A 14,919-nucleotide genomic window follows, 5' to 3' on the forward strand; every position below is an offset into this window, starting at 1 on the left:
TCTTATAACAGTTCAGATATTAGCCAATATTTGTTCCATGAAGTTAAAAAAAAAAGAAAATTCAAGGATTTTCCTGCTATAAAAACTCTACAGTATAACAGTCTCTACACATATATCTTTTTTTTTTTTTTTTTTTACTCACTTATTACTCATTCATTTATTCACTTCAAAGTTTTACCAACTTTAACTATCTGACAGTGGATCATTACCAGATGTAGCAATGCTGCCCTCTTGTCTGCTGCAAACAAAACTGCATTTTGTACCACTGCCTGAACGTCCAGCTCTACCACTTCATTTTTATCTAAAACAAATCAACATCATATGCAACTTTTTCAGGTATATTTAGAAAACAAACTTTCTATCAACAGCTCATGTTTAAAAACCATCCCTTATTGTACAGGGAGTCAACTACATTTAAAGAAATGTAGAACATGAGATGTGTTTTTACCTTTTTAAAGGAAATGACAAGTCACTTCATTTCAAGCTCTTTAAAAGGATTTCTTTTTAAAACATAATTTTCACTACAAAAGCCAGTTAGAACTCTTCCCCTACCCCCTTACAAAATGCAGTGGCTGGTTTTCTCTTACAGCAAAGCATTCATGGGGGAGGTAGGAGATTTAAAAAAAAAGAAAGAAAGAAACAAGAAAGGACAAATGCTTTATAGCCATTTTACATTCTTGTTCGCCCTCCACTTTTTTCCCAGCTGCTCTGCTTAGAAGACAATATGGGGAGGGGAGGGGGGAATCCACACAACAGCCTGAAAAGAGTATGAAAAATAAAGCAAAGCTGCAGCCCAAGGAGGAGGATGTGACTCTAATTTGACTTACCAATTTGATCCAGCTGTATATTTTCCTATTTGCTTTTTACAGCAGTTTTGCCCAGTGCCCAGGAACTTCCAGCCTGTGTCAGGGAGCCAGGCAGGAGTGCTGATCTCCACGCTGAATGGTACTGAGTGCGCTGGAGATAGGGCGGCCGCCTGTGAGTACTGTATTCGGATAAAGATCAGGAACTGTTTCCCATTCCAGAGCTGGGCTCCAGTGCTACAAGCTTCAGGAGGCAGGGCCTTCCTCTGCTACCGTGTTACACTTTCTTAAAGGGACAAGCTCCAGGCTGACAATGAATATGCATGAACAGGCACTTTTGAGGAAATCCAAAGGGGTGGTGTCTGGGTGAGTGCTGTTTGGACAAAAGAGGTTGAGGGCAGGGTGTATACTCATTGCTTGAAACCTAGCTGATAACCTTCAGGGTATGAAATAGTTTCCTACATGCCCCATTAACAACAACACTTTATTCTTCCATACAGCTTTTCATTCAAGACTGTGAGGGTACTTAGAAAAGTGGGTAGGAGCTATCCTAGAAACAGAGAGGAGACAGGGTAACAATACCTGAGACTTGAGTGTTTAATTAAGCCACCTTTTTTTTTTAATTAATATATTTTGTGTTCCAGGTCAAATCAGCCAAATCAGTTCAAATCATATTGATTGAGCAAAATTCAGTTCTTCCAAAACCATATTGATTGAGCAGGCCGAACTCAATCGTTCTAAACACCATGTCTGGCGCTACAATCAGCAAGCATCCTCTATCCCAAGCTCTCACCCTGGGATTTTAGATGCTCCCAAATCCATTTGCAGACATCTTACATGCAGGCTCAAGCCTAGAGGTCTTGGGGTTCAGATGCCCCCACCTTGATCTGAGCCAAAAGGCCAACACTTGCTCTTACCCTTGAGCAATGGGAACTGAATTCAGGTGGCCCACATCACACTGCCCTGCAGCCCCCACCCAGTCCCAACCCCAGAATAATGTATGAATATTTTACACAATTTATCCAATCAGGGATGTCTGCAAGTGATTCAGCCTACGTTGCCATTAAGATCTTTTATAATACAGAGGATACATCTTTAGTAAATGCAAAGCTGTAATTTCCTAGGTTTTTTCTCTCTCACTCTTAGCATAATTTTATTTTTGTAGTTATCCACTATTTTTAGTGGATTTTCCACTCCCCAGCTTTTTATGTACCTACCTTGAATATACATAGTACAGTAAACATAGGAGAAATGTCTTTTTTAAGGGTACTGCTCCTGCTCTCTGACAGGCAGCAGTTTTTGCACTCCCTGACACTTAGAGAAGGTGACGCAGTTCTCTTATAGAAATCCTGGATCCATTCCATTTCCTCTCCTTTTCCCTCCCCCACCCATCAATCTCATAAAAATTATCCACACTGGCACTATATGGTTTGCTTTTTGTACAAATTGTTTACCCTTGCTGTGATAACAGCTAAACAACGATAGGGACAATGCCAACCAACATGTATCCCAAAAAAGCTATGGTAAAAATACAATTTAGCCATATAAGGCAAAAGTCCCCTGGAGAAAAGCATTGCCTTCAGACTGATAAGTTAAACCAGACAATGTGGAACCAATTTACTGCTGTCCTAAACTTTATACAGTCCTTAATACTGGTGCACAGTAAGAACAAAATGTGGTAAAATGCTACCATTCCAGCTTGGCGCCACCCTAAGCTTGCTTTGCACGATAACAAATAACAGTACAAAGTACAGGGGTCCTGTTAGTGCTAACAAGGCCTGCACAATTGGTTTCAGTGGATAAGATCGATGTTTATCTGTCGCTATCCAGGACAGGACTAGGAGTAATGGCCTCAAGATGCAGCAGGGGAAATTTAGGTTGGAGATTATGAGGAACTTTCTGACTATGAGGTGGCTCAAGCATTGGAACAGGCCACCTAAGAGAATCTGTGGACTCCCTGTTCCTGGAAATTTTCAAGAGCAGTTTGACAGACACTTGGCTGGGATGGTTTAGTCAAAGATGACCCTGCCTTGAGCAGGGGTCTGGACTAGATGACCCTTCCAGCCCTATGTTTCTATGATCTTATGATCATAAGACAACAATTAACCACTCCAAAGGAGCAGTCCAGCCCTACAAATGGAGAAGGTATCCAACCTACTAAATGCCAATCTTAAGCCTTAACAGCCCTGTATTAATAAATCATGGGAACTGATTGAAGTTCCTCTAGTGTGAACAGTGCCACAGGCTTGTCTGGCTTCTGCACAACAAAAAGATTGAGAAAGTTTTATATGATTTACACATACAATTTGTGTTAGTTACGCAAAGCTGAAAAAGCCTTCCCCAGCCATCCGTGACCCCTATCCCAATTCCCTCACCTGTCTATTAATGCCTTATGTCCTACTAATGTCCCATGTCCATTAATATTTCCATTTTATTAGTCCCCTTTGCTCAACCCTTCCTTTACTGCTAATCCTTCAGCTCCCTCTCATACAGGGTAGGTACTTGTCACCAGCTACAGTAATGTCTTTTACTTGTTCTCTTTCCTGTAACCTTACCAACTGCTCAAGGTGTCTGACTCCCCACTCCTCCCCCAGAACCTTTTGACATCTTCATTGGAGCAAAGGGAGAGGAACTGGGGGTAGGAATGACACTGACTGACTAACAAAGGAAGGAGAGTAAGACTCAACATCAGGCCCCATCTGCTTTGGCAGAGGAGCCAGAAGTTCAGCATGAAGGCCCAAGAACAGCTTTGGACCTTCAGACCAGAGGCTAAGGCTGAGATAGGTTTAAGTGCTACTGGCACCATCTCCTTTCTCACCTTGGCATCTTGTACAGGGCCTAAATTGTGTGAACACAGGAGAAAAGGCAGACCATCAGTGTGCTCATGAGGAAAATGAAATAAAATGCCCTGCCTGAGTGGTCACCCAGATCATTTGCTTAGTTCTCAGTCAGCACATATGGATGTGAAATGGGTACAAAAAAGCCTGAGTGAGAGATGTCAGAGTGAGAGCAGCATAACATACAAAATACCTATCTCTAAAAATATAGAGGGATCCCAGTACTCCAGATGAATAAAAAGATATATTCTTATTTTACAGGTATATTTGCAAATGCCAGAATCTGTTCTGTGGGGGACGGTCCTGCACTGTTGCCAGCAAGATAGATGATTAGACAGGTCTGTTCAGTCACTAATTCTTCTAAGTCTGCTACATTTTTTTCATATATACATATAAGCATGAACTTGAGCTTCCAAAAGTGGGGCTTAAATATTCTCTTCAGAGAGTGTGGTCCTTGGGTTAGATCAGGACTCCTATCTTCTAGTACTGGAAGGGGAGTGTGGTTTATTGAAGAGCACTGTGGACTAGAGGTTCTGTCCCAGCCCTGGGCGCTGACTTTTTGCGTGACAATGGGCAAATTATCTAATGTCTCAATTTCTCAGTGTTTCCAACTCTGAACTGTGGGTGTAAAATTAATCAGCTTCACTCGAGTGTTAGAATATGATCCAGCAATTGTACTAATAGTCACTGGACACATCTACACGAGACGTTTAACTGCACATTAGCATAATTTACTGTGACATAAGTATGTCCGTCTACACATGCACATGTTTACTATGCAATAAACCTTCCTAATTCCGAGTAAATTTGCTACCTGCAGATGCAAATAGCAAATTTACTTGAGATTAGTAGCAGTGCAGTAGCGCTCATGTACATGCCTGGCTGGGAGCAAAATCTGCTTCTGGCCAGCTGTCCACCAGGGGCCGGGAGATAGATCGCTGCCCCCAGGAGCTGCTGGCTGCCAGGGCAGGCTCTACCATAGGAGCCTGGTAAGGTACTTTGTTCCTCTGCCATGGCAACAGGGAGCTCGAAGTCCCCTGCTCCAAGATTGCGATGGGGGAGTGGGGGCAGGGAGATTCTTATCTACCTGCCCCAACTCCACTATCACAATTCAGGAGTGGGGGGCTGGAAGACCCTTATCTCCCAGTGCCAGCTCTGCAATTGCTGGGCTGGTGCTAGGAGATCCTTATCTCCCAGCGCCAGCCCTGCATCGCAGAACTGCTGGGAGATAAGGGTCTTCCAGCATCAACCTGTGGTCATAGAGCCAGCACTGACCTCCCTGCTGTTGAAGGCAGAGGAGCCTGTTCCCTGCCCAGCTCCACAAGCACAGAGCTGGGGGGGAACAGGCTGGGGAGCTTGTTCCCTGCTCAGCTCTGCACTCATGGAGCTGGGCAGGGAACAATCCCCCCAACCTATCCCCCTCCCCCCCACAAGCTCCAGGTTCAGCAAGCTGAGTGGAGAATAAGCTGTCTAGCCTCCTCCTGGAGTGCAGGGTAGGGGCTGCAACCTGTCCTGGTCAGGGACAGGTTCCACCCCCATGCCCTGATATGGGTGACAGAGGCACAGGGCTTGGCAAGAGCTGCAGGGGTGGAGTAGGTCCCAGTCCCCTGCCCTGATCTGCTGGTGGGGCAGATAGCAGCAAGCTAGCTGCTAGCAGCCCCACCCATGGATTGGGGCAGGGGGCCAGGACCTGCCCCTCCCCTGCAGCTCTTTCCAAGTTCCCTGCCCCTGATTGTGGAGCCAGAGCCAGGAGCTCCCTGTCCCAGTCCCCGCCCTGGCAACAGGCAGCCCCCCCACACACACACACACACACTCCCCGGGGCCAGGAGACAGGTCCAGTGCTCCCTGCCAGCCCCTGGGCTAGCACCCAGGGGGAACTTAGAGCTCCCCCTGGTGGTGGCAGGGACCCATTGCAGGGCTGTGGGAAAGTAGGTGCAAAGAGCAGCAAATCTACTTCCTAATCCTCACATGTGTAGATGCCTGCCCAAAAGCGCTTACTTCACAGTATCTTACACCAGAGTAAACTTAGGCTGGATCAAATGCATGTGCAGATGTGCCCACTGTGGAAGAAAGATGCAAAAGACAGGGTAGTTTTTATCAATTAGGAGCTCTTGCTGCCTCACTGAAACCTAAAAAGTGCACAGCAAAAATAAGCCTGATCATCATACAGCTGTTACTGTTAAGAGGAATCCCCATTGATATACACAGGCAACATATACCTTATCCTGTCATGGAAAATGGTTTATAGTTTACACTAAAGGAAACAGTCAAATCAAGAAAGTACCATCTCTGTCAGAAAGAGCACAGCATATAGGTCTTCCTCTCTAATATAAAACTCAGCTCTGCCTCAAAAAAATGACAGCCAGTCCTGCTTCCCTGCCAGTCCCTTTGAAATGTAAGGGGCCAGAACAGAGAAAACAAAATTATCAGAGAAATCAAATAGCTACTTAAGGAAGTGAGAGAGATACCCTTGGGTCCCAAACAATGCATTTCCAAGCTCTGCAATCCAAGAATGAAGACTGAATCTATGTGGTTGTTTATATATTTGCATGTTAACAGAATTTGTGAGTGAAATCGTGGCTGTGTTGACTTTACTTGATGCAAAATTTCCTACTTCTTCCTTTCCAAACTCTTCCTACTGCTTCCCTACCCAGAATCACAATCTTGTATTTAAGGCATGATGATCATCTTCCTAAGCAGTTAGATCTGAATGTTGAAATGAAGGGTTATCAATTCAGGTAGGAAAGCAGTAACAGGATCAGATAAAGAACCAGAGGTCCTTCTGCATCCTTAGTGATAGGGAATGAGAAGACAAGGGGGAAAGAACTATTTAAAAAGAGTAAGTTGTGCCGTACATGCTTACATGCATCCATGCACACACACAGTTTTTCACTGAATGTCCTGCAACAGTTTCTATCAGACGTCACTGCCTTTGGAGATCTAAATTGTTTGTTAGATCAGCTATCAAAACAAAGGGACACACATCCATTTATCTGGGAACAAAGGTGCCTATTGTGAATGGAGACCCAGTGCCAGGCTGCCTGCTCCATCTGACAATGAGATTACATTACACAGCTCTGTGGGCAGGACTAAATGCCATGTCTGGGTCTGACACCATCTCTCAAATGTTGATAACAGGATCAGTGACTCCTTTTGCTCAGCCACCTCAGGCTGCAGAATTAGCAAGTCTTTAATCTTTCCTCTGTGGAGACTGGTTCTGCCTGTTTTCCACTTTCCAAAAATGTGAAAAGGATCAAGCATCTCCTGGCTGTAATACACAGAGTACACGCAGAACAGCAGATTGTGTGCACCATCAGAGAGAACAATAAAGGTGACATTATGTTTGGATAGGTTCAGGAAATCCCTGCTTCCCTCACTATCTTACCCCCGGAAGTTTTGTCATCTTTTGGGAAGGACACTTGCTTAGTAAGACAGGAATAATATATATGTGCATCTAGTTTCTTTTAGTTAGCATTGCTGTTATTAGTGTTGTTGTTGTTATAATCCTGGGGCCAGGCCAAAACCTGAACTCCAAGAACTTGGTCCCGCTCCCATTGACTTTTGTAGCACATGCAGGCTGAAATATCCTCGAAGTTAGGAACTGTTGAGTTCCAGATTCAAACATTTCACCCTGTTCTATATAATGGATCAAGCCAGAGTCTCAGATTTGAGCATACTTGAACTTTAATCAACTTAGGTTGTAGACAGTGCTGCTCAGGCCATCTCATAAGTCTTCTTAGGAGATGGGCACTTCAAAAATAGGAAAACTAATGGGTTTTGTATTTTTCCAGTGGGTAAGTGCTGCTGAATCTACACATGTATGTGTGTGTATGTACATGTTTGTGTGTTATTGTCCTAGAACATATATCTACTGACAGTAATTTGAAACTGAAATGGATTTACAGCTTTACTTTTCCTGCAGTACTGCTGACACCAATACACCACTGAGTACAGAATTTCTTAGCTGTCGCCACTAGAAAAGTAAAAATGAGTACTATTTGTTGAAGTCTAGTATAAGCATTAATTGTCTCTGGGGGTTCATTTTCTTAGAGAGGAAAAAAGGTAGATTGGAAAAGAAAAAGAATTTTAAAGCCCAAGATCCCTCTAGCTTCATAACAATTGTAAAGTAAATCAAAATGTTGGGCTTATACATTTGGAAAATGTCCTTTGAACAAATCCAAGTCAACATACCAGATACCTAATTATTTGTAGCAGTCCTCATGATACCAACAAGGAAGTTTCTCCGTCGCTCCAATAGAGAGATGCTATCCCAATGATTGTTCTGATTAATGAAAGTCTGTTCTGGGCTCAGAGATGGGGCTGAACCACAAAAATCATATCCAGACTTGAATATATCCAAAGTTTAGATCACATGGAGAGATCTTTAGATCCAGGGTTTAGGGTTAGCTAGTTATAGACATTTGGGCCAGCTACCAACTTCAGATCTATGTCCAAAAGGACACTGGGATCTGAGGTATTGTTTTCAGTCTCTCTCTATATTGCACATTGCAACTTCCTCTCTCTGAATTCTCTGTTCCACACTCTTGGCTCATTTCCCACCTTCTTTCTTAAACCCGTTTTAACCCTCATATCCATTATCTATTTAGATTTAATGAGTTGTTGGCGAGTGTGGCTCATTGCTGAGATAGAAACTGAGCCTGATGCAAGGGAAACAGATGGGGAAGGTGAAGGGCAGCCATTTGTTTTTAGCCAGTCAAAATGTTTATAAACGACTGGAAGGGCAAGACTTAGAGACAAGGAGGCAGTAGGAAGGGGAGACAAAATAATTTTTCTCAAAAAAGGAAATTGTCTCATCAATATAACTGGATTACAGCTGCTCTGAGGCAAAAGGGAAGTCAAAGATAGAGCTGTACAGGTCACTGCTTTGTAAAATGAAGCTCCCTATCATTTCCCCCCATGACTGCCACATGTTGGCTTCCACGTAGTATTCTCCTCCCCCTTAGAAAAGGAGAATGTAACTGTGAGCATGAGCAAACAGTGCCCTTTGGCATATCTACACCTTGTCTACTGCATCTCTTTGAGCACTGCACAGCATACCTAACTGACCCACTCCCACTCCTCCCACGCCAAGCCCAGAAATAAGCACTGAAGCCATCCTGAGGCAAACACAGCATTGGCAGAGGTCTCAAGAGGAGCAGAGGAGGGTGCCCTCAGGACAGTTTCCCCACCTCATTCCTGGGTTTAACACATGAAAAGTGAGAGCAGGAGATAAGAGGGTCTTTCTCAGCAAAGCTCTGGGGAGTACTACAGCAACATTATAGACATGGCCTCTGAGCAGCTCTCCCTAACAAAGGGGAAAGTGGGAGATCCAGATTGTAATCTAGAACTAGCAACTACATGCAATACTTTGTATTGTGCTCATGACCTATTCAAACTAGGCGGACTACCCTTCAGAGACCTGCCTGGTGCTAATCCAGAGCAACAGAAAAAAATTATCAGCTAATACAAGAAACTAATAAAGTCTCCACCTGTGTGTCCAGTCACTTGCAAAGAAAGCATGGCAGTGTCTTTGCAGAAGGAACTGAAATGTAAAAATGTACACAAAACCTAGAAACAATAAATAAGCAAAATGTCCGAGAACATCTCATTATGGAATTAGAGTTCCCATTTATTCCCGCATGAGGAACAGTTTTTAATTTGGGTTCAGACTTGAGGCCACATGATTTATTTTGGTAGAGCTCAACTCTGAACAAGACCAGGTGGGAAAATGCAAAGATGGCTGCCTTTGTGGCTTACTGTTCAGGGGCATGTTTGGCCTCTGCTGCAATTTAGAGCAGTTTCACAGCTGCTATAAATGACACTCAGCTATCTGTGGGCCCCAGCTGCACATCCTTTACCTAAGGAACTAATGTCCCTAATGTGCTATCCTGGGGACCAAGTTAAGAAATATAGCACTTTTATACTATCCCCACACCACATAGAAATTCCCTTCCATTCAAAAAGACTGTCCAAGTAGTTGGGTCTGTGAGGTTTTAACTGGAATCCTCTCTACCATTTTGGTGAAACAAAGCAGGTGGAGCAGGCTCCAGCAACTGACTCACCGACTCTATAACGGTAACACATCTGCGAAGTGGGAATAATAGCATCTGTCTATAGCCCCTGCTCTAGAGAATGGTTAGAAAGTTTCATGCTGGTACTAAGTGATACATAAATTCCAAACTACAAATATTTTCTCAAATTCCTACACAAAATAATTAGAAGAGCCAATCCCTTTCTAAGAAGCTGTGCTCTGTTAGGAAAGCAGCTGACCTTATTATAGCAACTGATGGTAAACGACATTTAGTCTCAGCTGTCTGCTGCCAAATGCCTCTTTTTTTTTAATTCTTCCACATTTAACCTACCCTGATTTTCCTGGACATGGTATGATTTGTACCACATAGAAGTTATCCCAGTTTATGACACACACTTTCCTGAAGAACACTTGGCTTTCCTTACAGGAATTCCTGTATACAGAGGAGTCCTGGAAATGTGACAGGGTTCCTACAGAAAGGTGGCTCCATGTTCATGGAAGAGAAGTGCTTAGTTGCACACTTGGAAGATTGTTTGAATGTGGGTGCCGGGGGAGAAAGGACAAAAAAAAAAATATTAAAGCTTCTTTGTTATAGTTGGCAGGCAGGATGGCTTTAAAGGGATTAGGAATGTGCAGCTCCTATGCTGGAGAGGGATGTTGAGCAGTACAAGTGATTAACAATAAAGCTGTGCTGCTCTGAAGGGGTGGGGGGGGAAGCATTAATTTGAGTGAAGAGTGACTGAGATATGAAGAGAGGCACACCCATTGCCTGCAAGGCTGAATTCCATCAATGACAATGCGAGCCAGGAGGAGATTCAGCATGTGCCAGGAAAGCAGCTTGCATTTAATGTAGGGATTCTGATTCTTCCCTAGATTCTCTAGGGCAAATGTAGGATTGGGCCACATTTCACCACGATTGTTCAGTTCCCACATGACAGAGATAATGTGAGATTCATTCTCCTCAAGGTATTTCAGCCATTTAAATGATTCCTGCAGAAAACCCAAAGAAAATTAAAGGCCAGCACCAGTTCTGAGATATTTGGGTTCACAGAATGATAGGAAAGGAGGGCTTGTCCAACCTGCTCCACTATTTCTCTAGATAACCTGTTCCAATGCTTGACTACCCTCACAGTCAGAAAATTCCTCCTAGCCTCCAACCTAAATTTCCTCTGCTGTGGCTTGAGGGAACTGTTCCTTCCTGTCCCCTACAGGGACAGAGAAAAGCCCATCTCCATCTTCTCTATAAATCGCCCTTCAGATATTTGAAGACTGTCATCACATTCCCTTCAGTCTTCTCCTTTCCAGGCTAAATAACTCTAGATCTTTCAGCCTTTCCTTGTAAGCCTTGCTCCTAGGCTCCTAATAAATTTTTATTGCTCAGAGCTGGAATCCTTCCAACTTGTCCACATCCTTCTTTAAGTGCAGGGCTCAAAACTGTACATAGTACTTCAGATGAAGCTTCACCAGTGCTGAATAGAAGCAGCACAGTCACTTCCATGGATTTGTAAGTGACATTCCTATTAATACACCCCAGAATGCTGTTGGCTTTTATTGTAACAAGATAAACTGCTGGTGCATATTCAGTGCATGGTCTACTGCAACCACCAGTCCTTTTCTAGATTGCAACCTAGCCAGTCATTCCTCAGTTTGTATTTGTACATGCAATTATTCCATCCCAAGGGCAAGACTTTGCATTTGTCCTTGTTGGATCTCACCTGATTAATTGTGGATGATTTTTCAGCCACTTTGGTTCATTCTGGATCCTAGCCCTCCTCTCTAGGGTGTCTGCCACTCCACTGAACTTGAGGTGATCCGCAAATTTGCTGCATGTGCACTCAGTCCTATCATCCAAATCATTTATGAAAATGTTGAACTTCTTCAACATTAATTAGATTAAGTTGTATGTAGAGCTTGAATCCATAGCCCTTTTAGGAACACATAGGCTCTTTTAACAGATTAAAGCTTCATTGGGGTCAATATGTCTTTTGAGAACATGGAAAAGAGACAGATATTATCCCATGGGGTTAGAGAGAATGAAAATTTGTTTTCATTGGTACCTATTGTGAGCAACAACCCCCCGCCCTCTGAAACACAGTCAATCAAGTCACTAAATTACTATTTCAAGCAAACTTATTTCTTATCTTAAAAGAGAGAGTTTAACCTAAAACCAACCCCAATTACACAACAGTTATAACCAACACCATGTTTTAATACATGCCCTTAAGCCAACCTACAACATGGTTAAAATTTGTACTGTAGATGGAACCAAAGTTAAAAACTCAGTTTGCCTGTGGTTTTATCCAGTTACCGGGATGTATTAGCTCTGTCTACCCTACAATTGATAAACATGTGGTAACTAGTAAACAGAAGACTGTCTTGTACTGGAGTCCCATTAGTTTGTATAGATGAGATCTTCAGTAGAGGGGATGCAATAAGGATTTTAGTGGAGGAGGACCACACATACACACACACAAGCAAATTAGAACTAACCTGGATGATCTCCTATAGAACTTGATGTCCTTTCTTCTTTCCCTCTGTTTGCAACCATACGTTAATTTTCTGGCCCTCACAGTACTTGTGCAGGAAAGACCCACCTTCACATAAGTTAGTACAGCTTTTGTGCCAGTGGAAGTGTTCTGTTGGAGAAATAAATTACAAAAAAAAAATTATTTTGTTTACTGTTGCTATAGAAAGTCCAGACATATATTCACTGATTCACTTGCTTTTCAGAGAAGTTACAGTGTATAGACAGATTTAATAACTGTATCGATGTCAAACCATAACAAGAAGTGGATACAATGCAACTGTTACATATACATACTTCTGTAGGAACCTGAGTGTAGCAAAACCATTGCAACTACAACCTTGTTTCTTTCTGAGTTACAGCCATTTAGTCCCTTTGTATCAAGCACATTTAATGGTGACATTGTAACAACTGGCATAGGTCCCAAGGATCAGCTCCTCCTCCCATTTTACAGTGCTGGGAGGCTGTAAGTGGGTCTGGCAAGTCTCTGTGCACCCCAATTGAGCCCATTCCACCCCTGCTGGGCCCCACAGCTGCTTAGCAGCTCCTCACATACCTCCCCCTTCCCCTGTGCAGAGCTGTTAAACAGGTGCTGGGGAAGGGGGATGGACTGGAGGGCGAGTGGACAGATGAGGGTCGTGGCAAGAGTGCACTGGCTGCATCTGGGTGCATAGGAGTGGTGTGGGTTGCACGCAGACTGGGAGCAGGCAGGAAGGGGGAACTCCACTGATGCTTTCAGGTTAATCAGGGCAACAGGAAGCACAATGAAAGTAGCCAAAAGGAGTGCAGGGAGGAAGCAGGGCAGCAGGGGGGCAATCCATGGGGTGATCACTGTGGGCGAGTGATCAGAGGGAGGTGATCTGAGAAACAGGGGTGCAATCAACTTGCCAGATGATCAGTGTGGTAGAAGTGATAGGGGAGTGTGGGGTGATCCAGGTAGCAAGGTTGCTACTAGGGGGGTAACTCAAATGGCCAGGGGAGGCTGGGGGACCCCTGCCACCCTCCCCCTCTGACCTATACTGCAGCTAGAGAGCAAAGAGGCAGGCAGGCATGGAGCAGACTTAGCAGCTCCTAGCCATGCCCTTACTCACCAGCCCTCCAGCAGCAGGTCAGAGCTGTGTAGGTTAGATGGGGTATTAACCCTTAACAAGTGACTGCTCATAGCATGTGCTAACTTTAGCACAGCCTAACATTCCTTAGAGTCAGTACGTGCTAATTGTAACATGTAACTACACCCTTAAATGCATGCTTAACTTTAAAAGGGTTAGGAATGCCATTACTAATATGGAACCTCCCAGTGAACTTAGTGCAGGTTCTAGTTTGTGTGCAATCCATTTATCCACCAGTATTTGTATAATTAAACTTTCACAAAAACTAACTTTATCTGCTTGGAGGGTATATTGGATGTACAACGATATTTGTCCTTTGGGAGTGGAATAATTAGCTCTTTCTTTCTTTGGACTTGTAGGTATCAACTACTTCAGACAGAGGAGTACTTGTTTCCAGGATCTAAGTGAAGACTGAAAAAGTACTGTTGCAATTTTTTTCTTAGTATTTTAAAAAGACAAAGATTTGGTCCCAAAACAGTTTTCAAATGCTGCTATGCTATTGTCATTCTAGGAAATGCCATGAAAGTGACCTCGTCCTTGTTCTGTGTCCTTCACATTTCACAAATCTGTTTTAAAAGAAACATCATTAAAGCTGAAGGAGTGGTTTTCCCATATGAATGCATTCACAACATTCATAGTCATGTTAACTTCTTGGAAACCACAGACACATGGGGTAATGAAATGAGAAGCTGGTCCTACATTTCCTGTGGTGGAACTCCATCAGTTTTAATGGAGGTATAACAATATGGTCAAAATTCAGAACCATTTTTCCAATTTGTACAAGGATGGTATGCTAAGGGAAAATGCCACATTTAAAAACCCTTGAAACCAAGTTCTTCTACTTAACCCCATAATAGATGCAACACATTCAACAGTACTTCAGCTCCCCTAAAAGACTCAAACTTCTCTAACTCCTCAATCTTGCTCTCTAGTGCCCTCTTCTAAAGCTAAGAAAGCAGATTTGTTTCTATGTCCCATTCTGCTTTCTTGGCCTTCTGTAGTTGCCAGTTGTGATAGCAGCTTTTATGACATTGGAAACTAAACTAAGATTCGCTTGACACTAAGATAGACTGAAGAAGCACCAGATAGAAAGGCTCATCTAACCCACCATTAGGCCTTTCCAGTTTGTGCTTCCTGAGCTCCTCAGGAACTATACATAAGCTTTCTCATCATTAAACTACATCCCTTTTCAGAGGTTTTGTGGTTTATTAGCAACAATACACTATTTAATATCAATTTAAATCAAAACTGGTCTTCAGTTCCTTCAGTTCTCTCCTGGGCTTGTTATTTCCTTTCTAAACTCAGGTCCTGCAGTCTGGACTTCCACCACATGCACACACAGCGCTCCTGAGTGCAACCAGGGCATTTACCCAGGTTCTCACTAGGCTAATTTAATGCAAGACAAGTAGCAATAAGCCACACCCAAAATCTTCAGGGGTGTACCATCAGACTTGCTGTTGAGGCAGGGGTGGGAAAAATGTGGCCCAGGGGCCAGATGCAGCCCGCCAAGCCATTCTATCTGGTCCGCTGGGCCCCTAAAAAATTTAGAAAATTAATATTGATCTGCCCTGAACTGCCTGTCATGTGGCCCTCAATGGCTTGCCGAAACTCAGTA

General features: G+C 43.4%; 1 protein-coding gene across 3 annotated transcripts in view; it reads right to left on the reverse strand.

The window, feature by feature from the left end:
* Positions 1-14,919, reverse strand: part of DAAM2 (dishevelled associated activator of morphogenesis 2) — a 369,263-nt gene that overhangs the window by 328,696 nt on the left and 25,648 nt on the right. For 2 of the 3 annotated variants that reach the window (XM_019527242.1, XM_019527244.1), the window contains exon 2: positions 12,162-12,307. The gene's annotated coding sequence lies outside the window, so the exon portion shown is untranslated. Of the gene's footprint in view, positions 1-827; positions 1,063-12,161; positions 12,308-14,919 lie in introns of those variants that run through there. The other variant, XM_019527243.1, reaches the window with a different exon arrangement.

The sequence above is a fragment of the Gavialis gangeticus genome, unplaced genomic scaffold (assembly GCF_001723915.1).
Source record: "Gavialis gangeticus isolate Ggan-Ray unplaced genomic scaffold, GavGan_comp1, whole genome shotgun sequence".
Classification (NCBI taxonomy): Eukaryota; Metazoa; Chordata; order Crocodylia; family Gavialidae; genus Gavialis; species Gavialis gangeticus.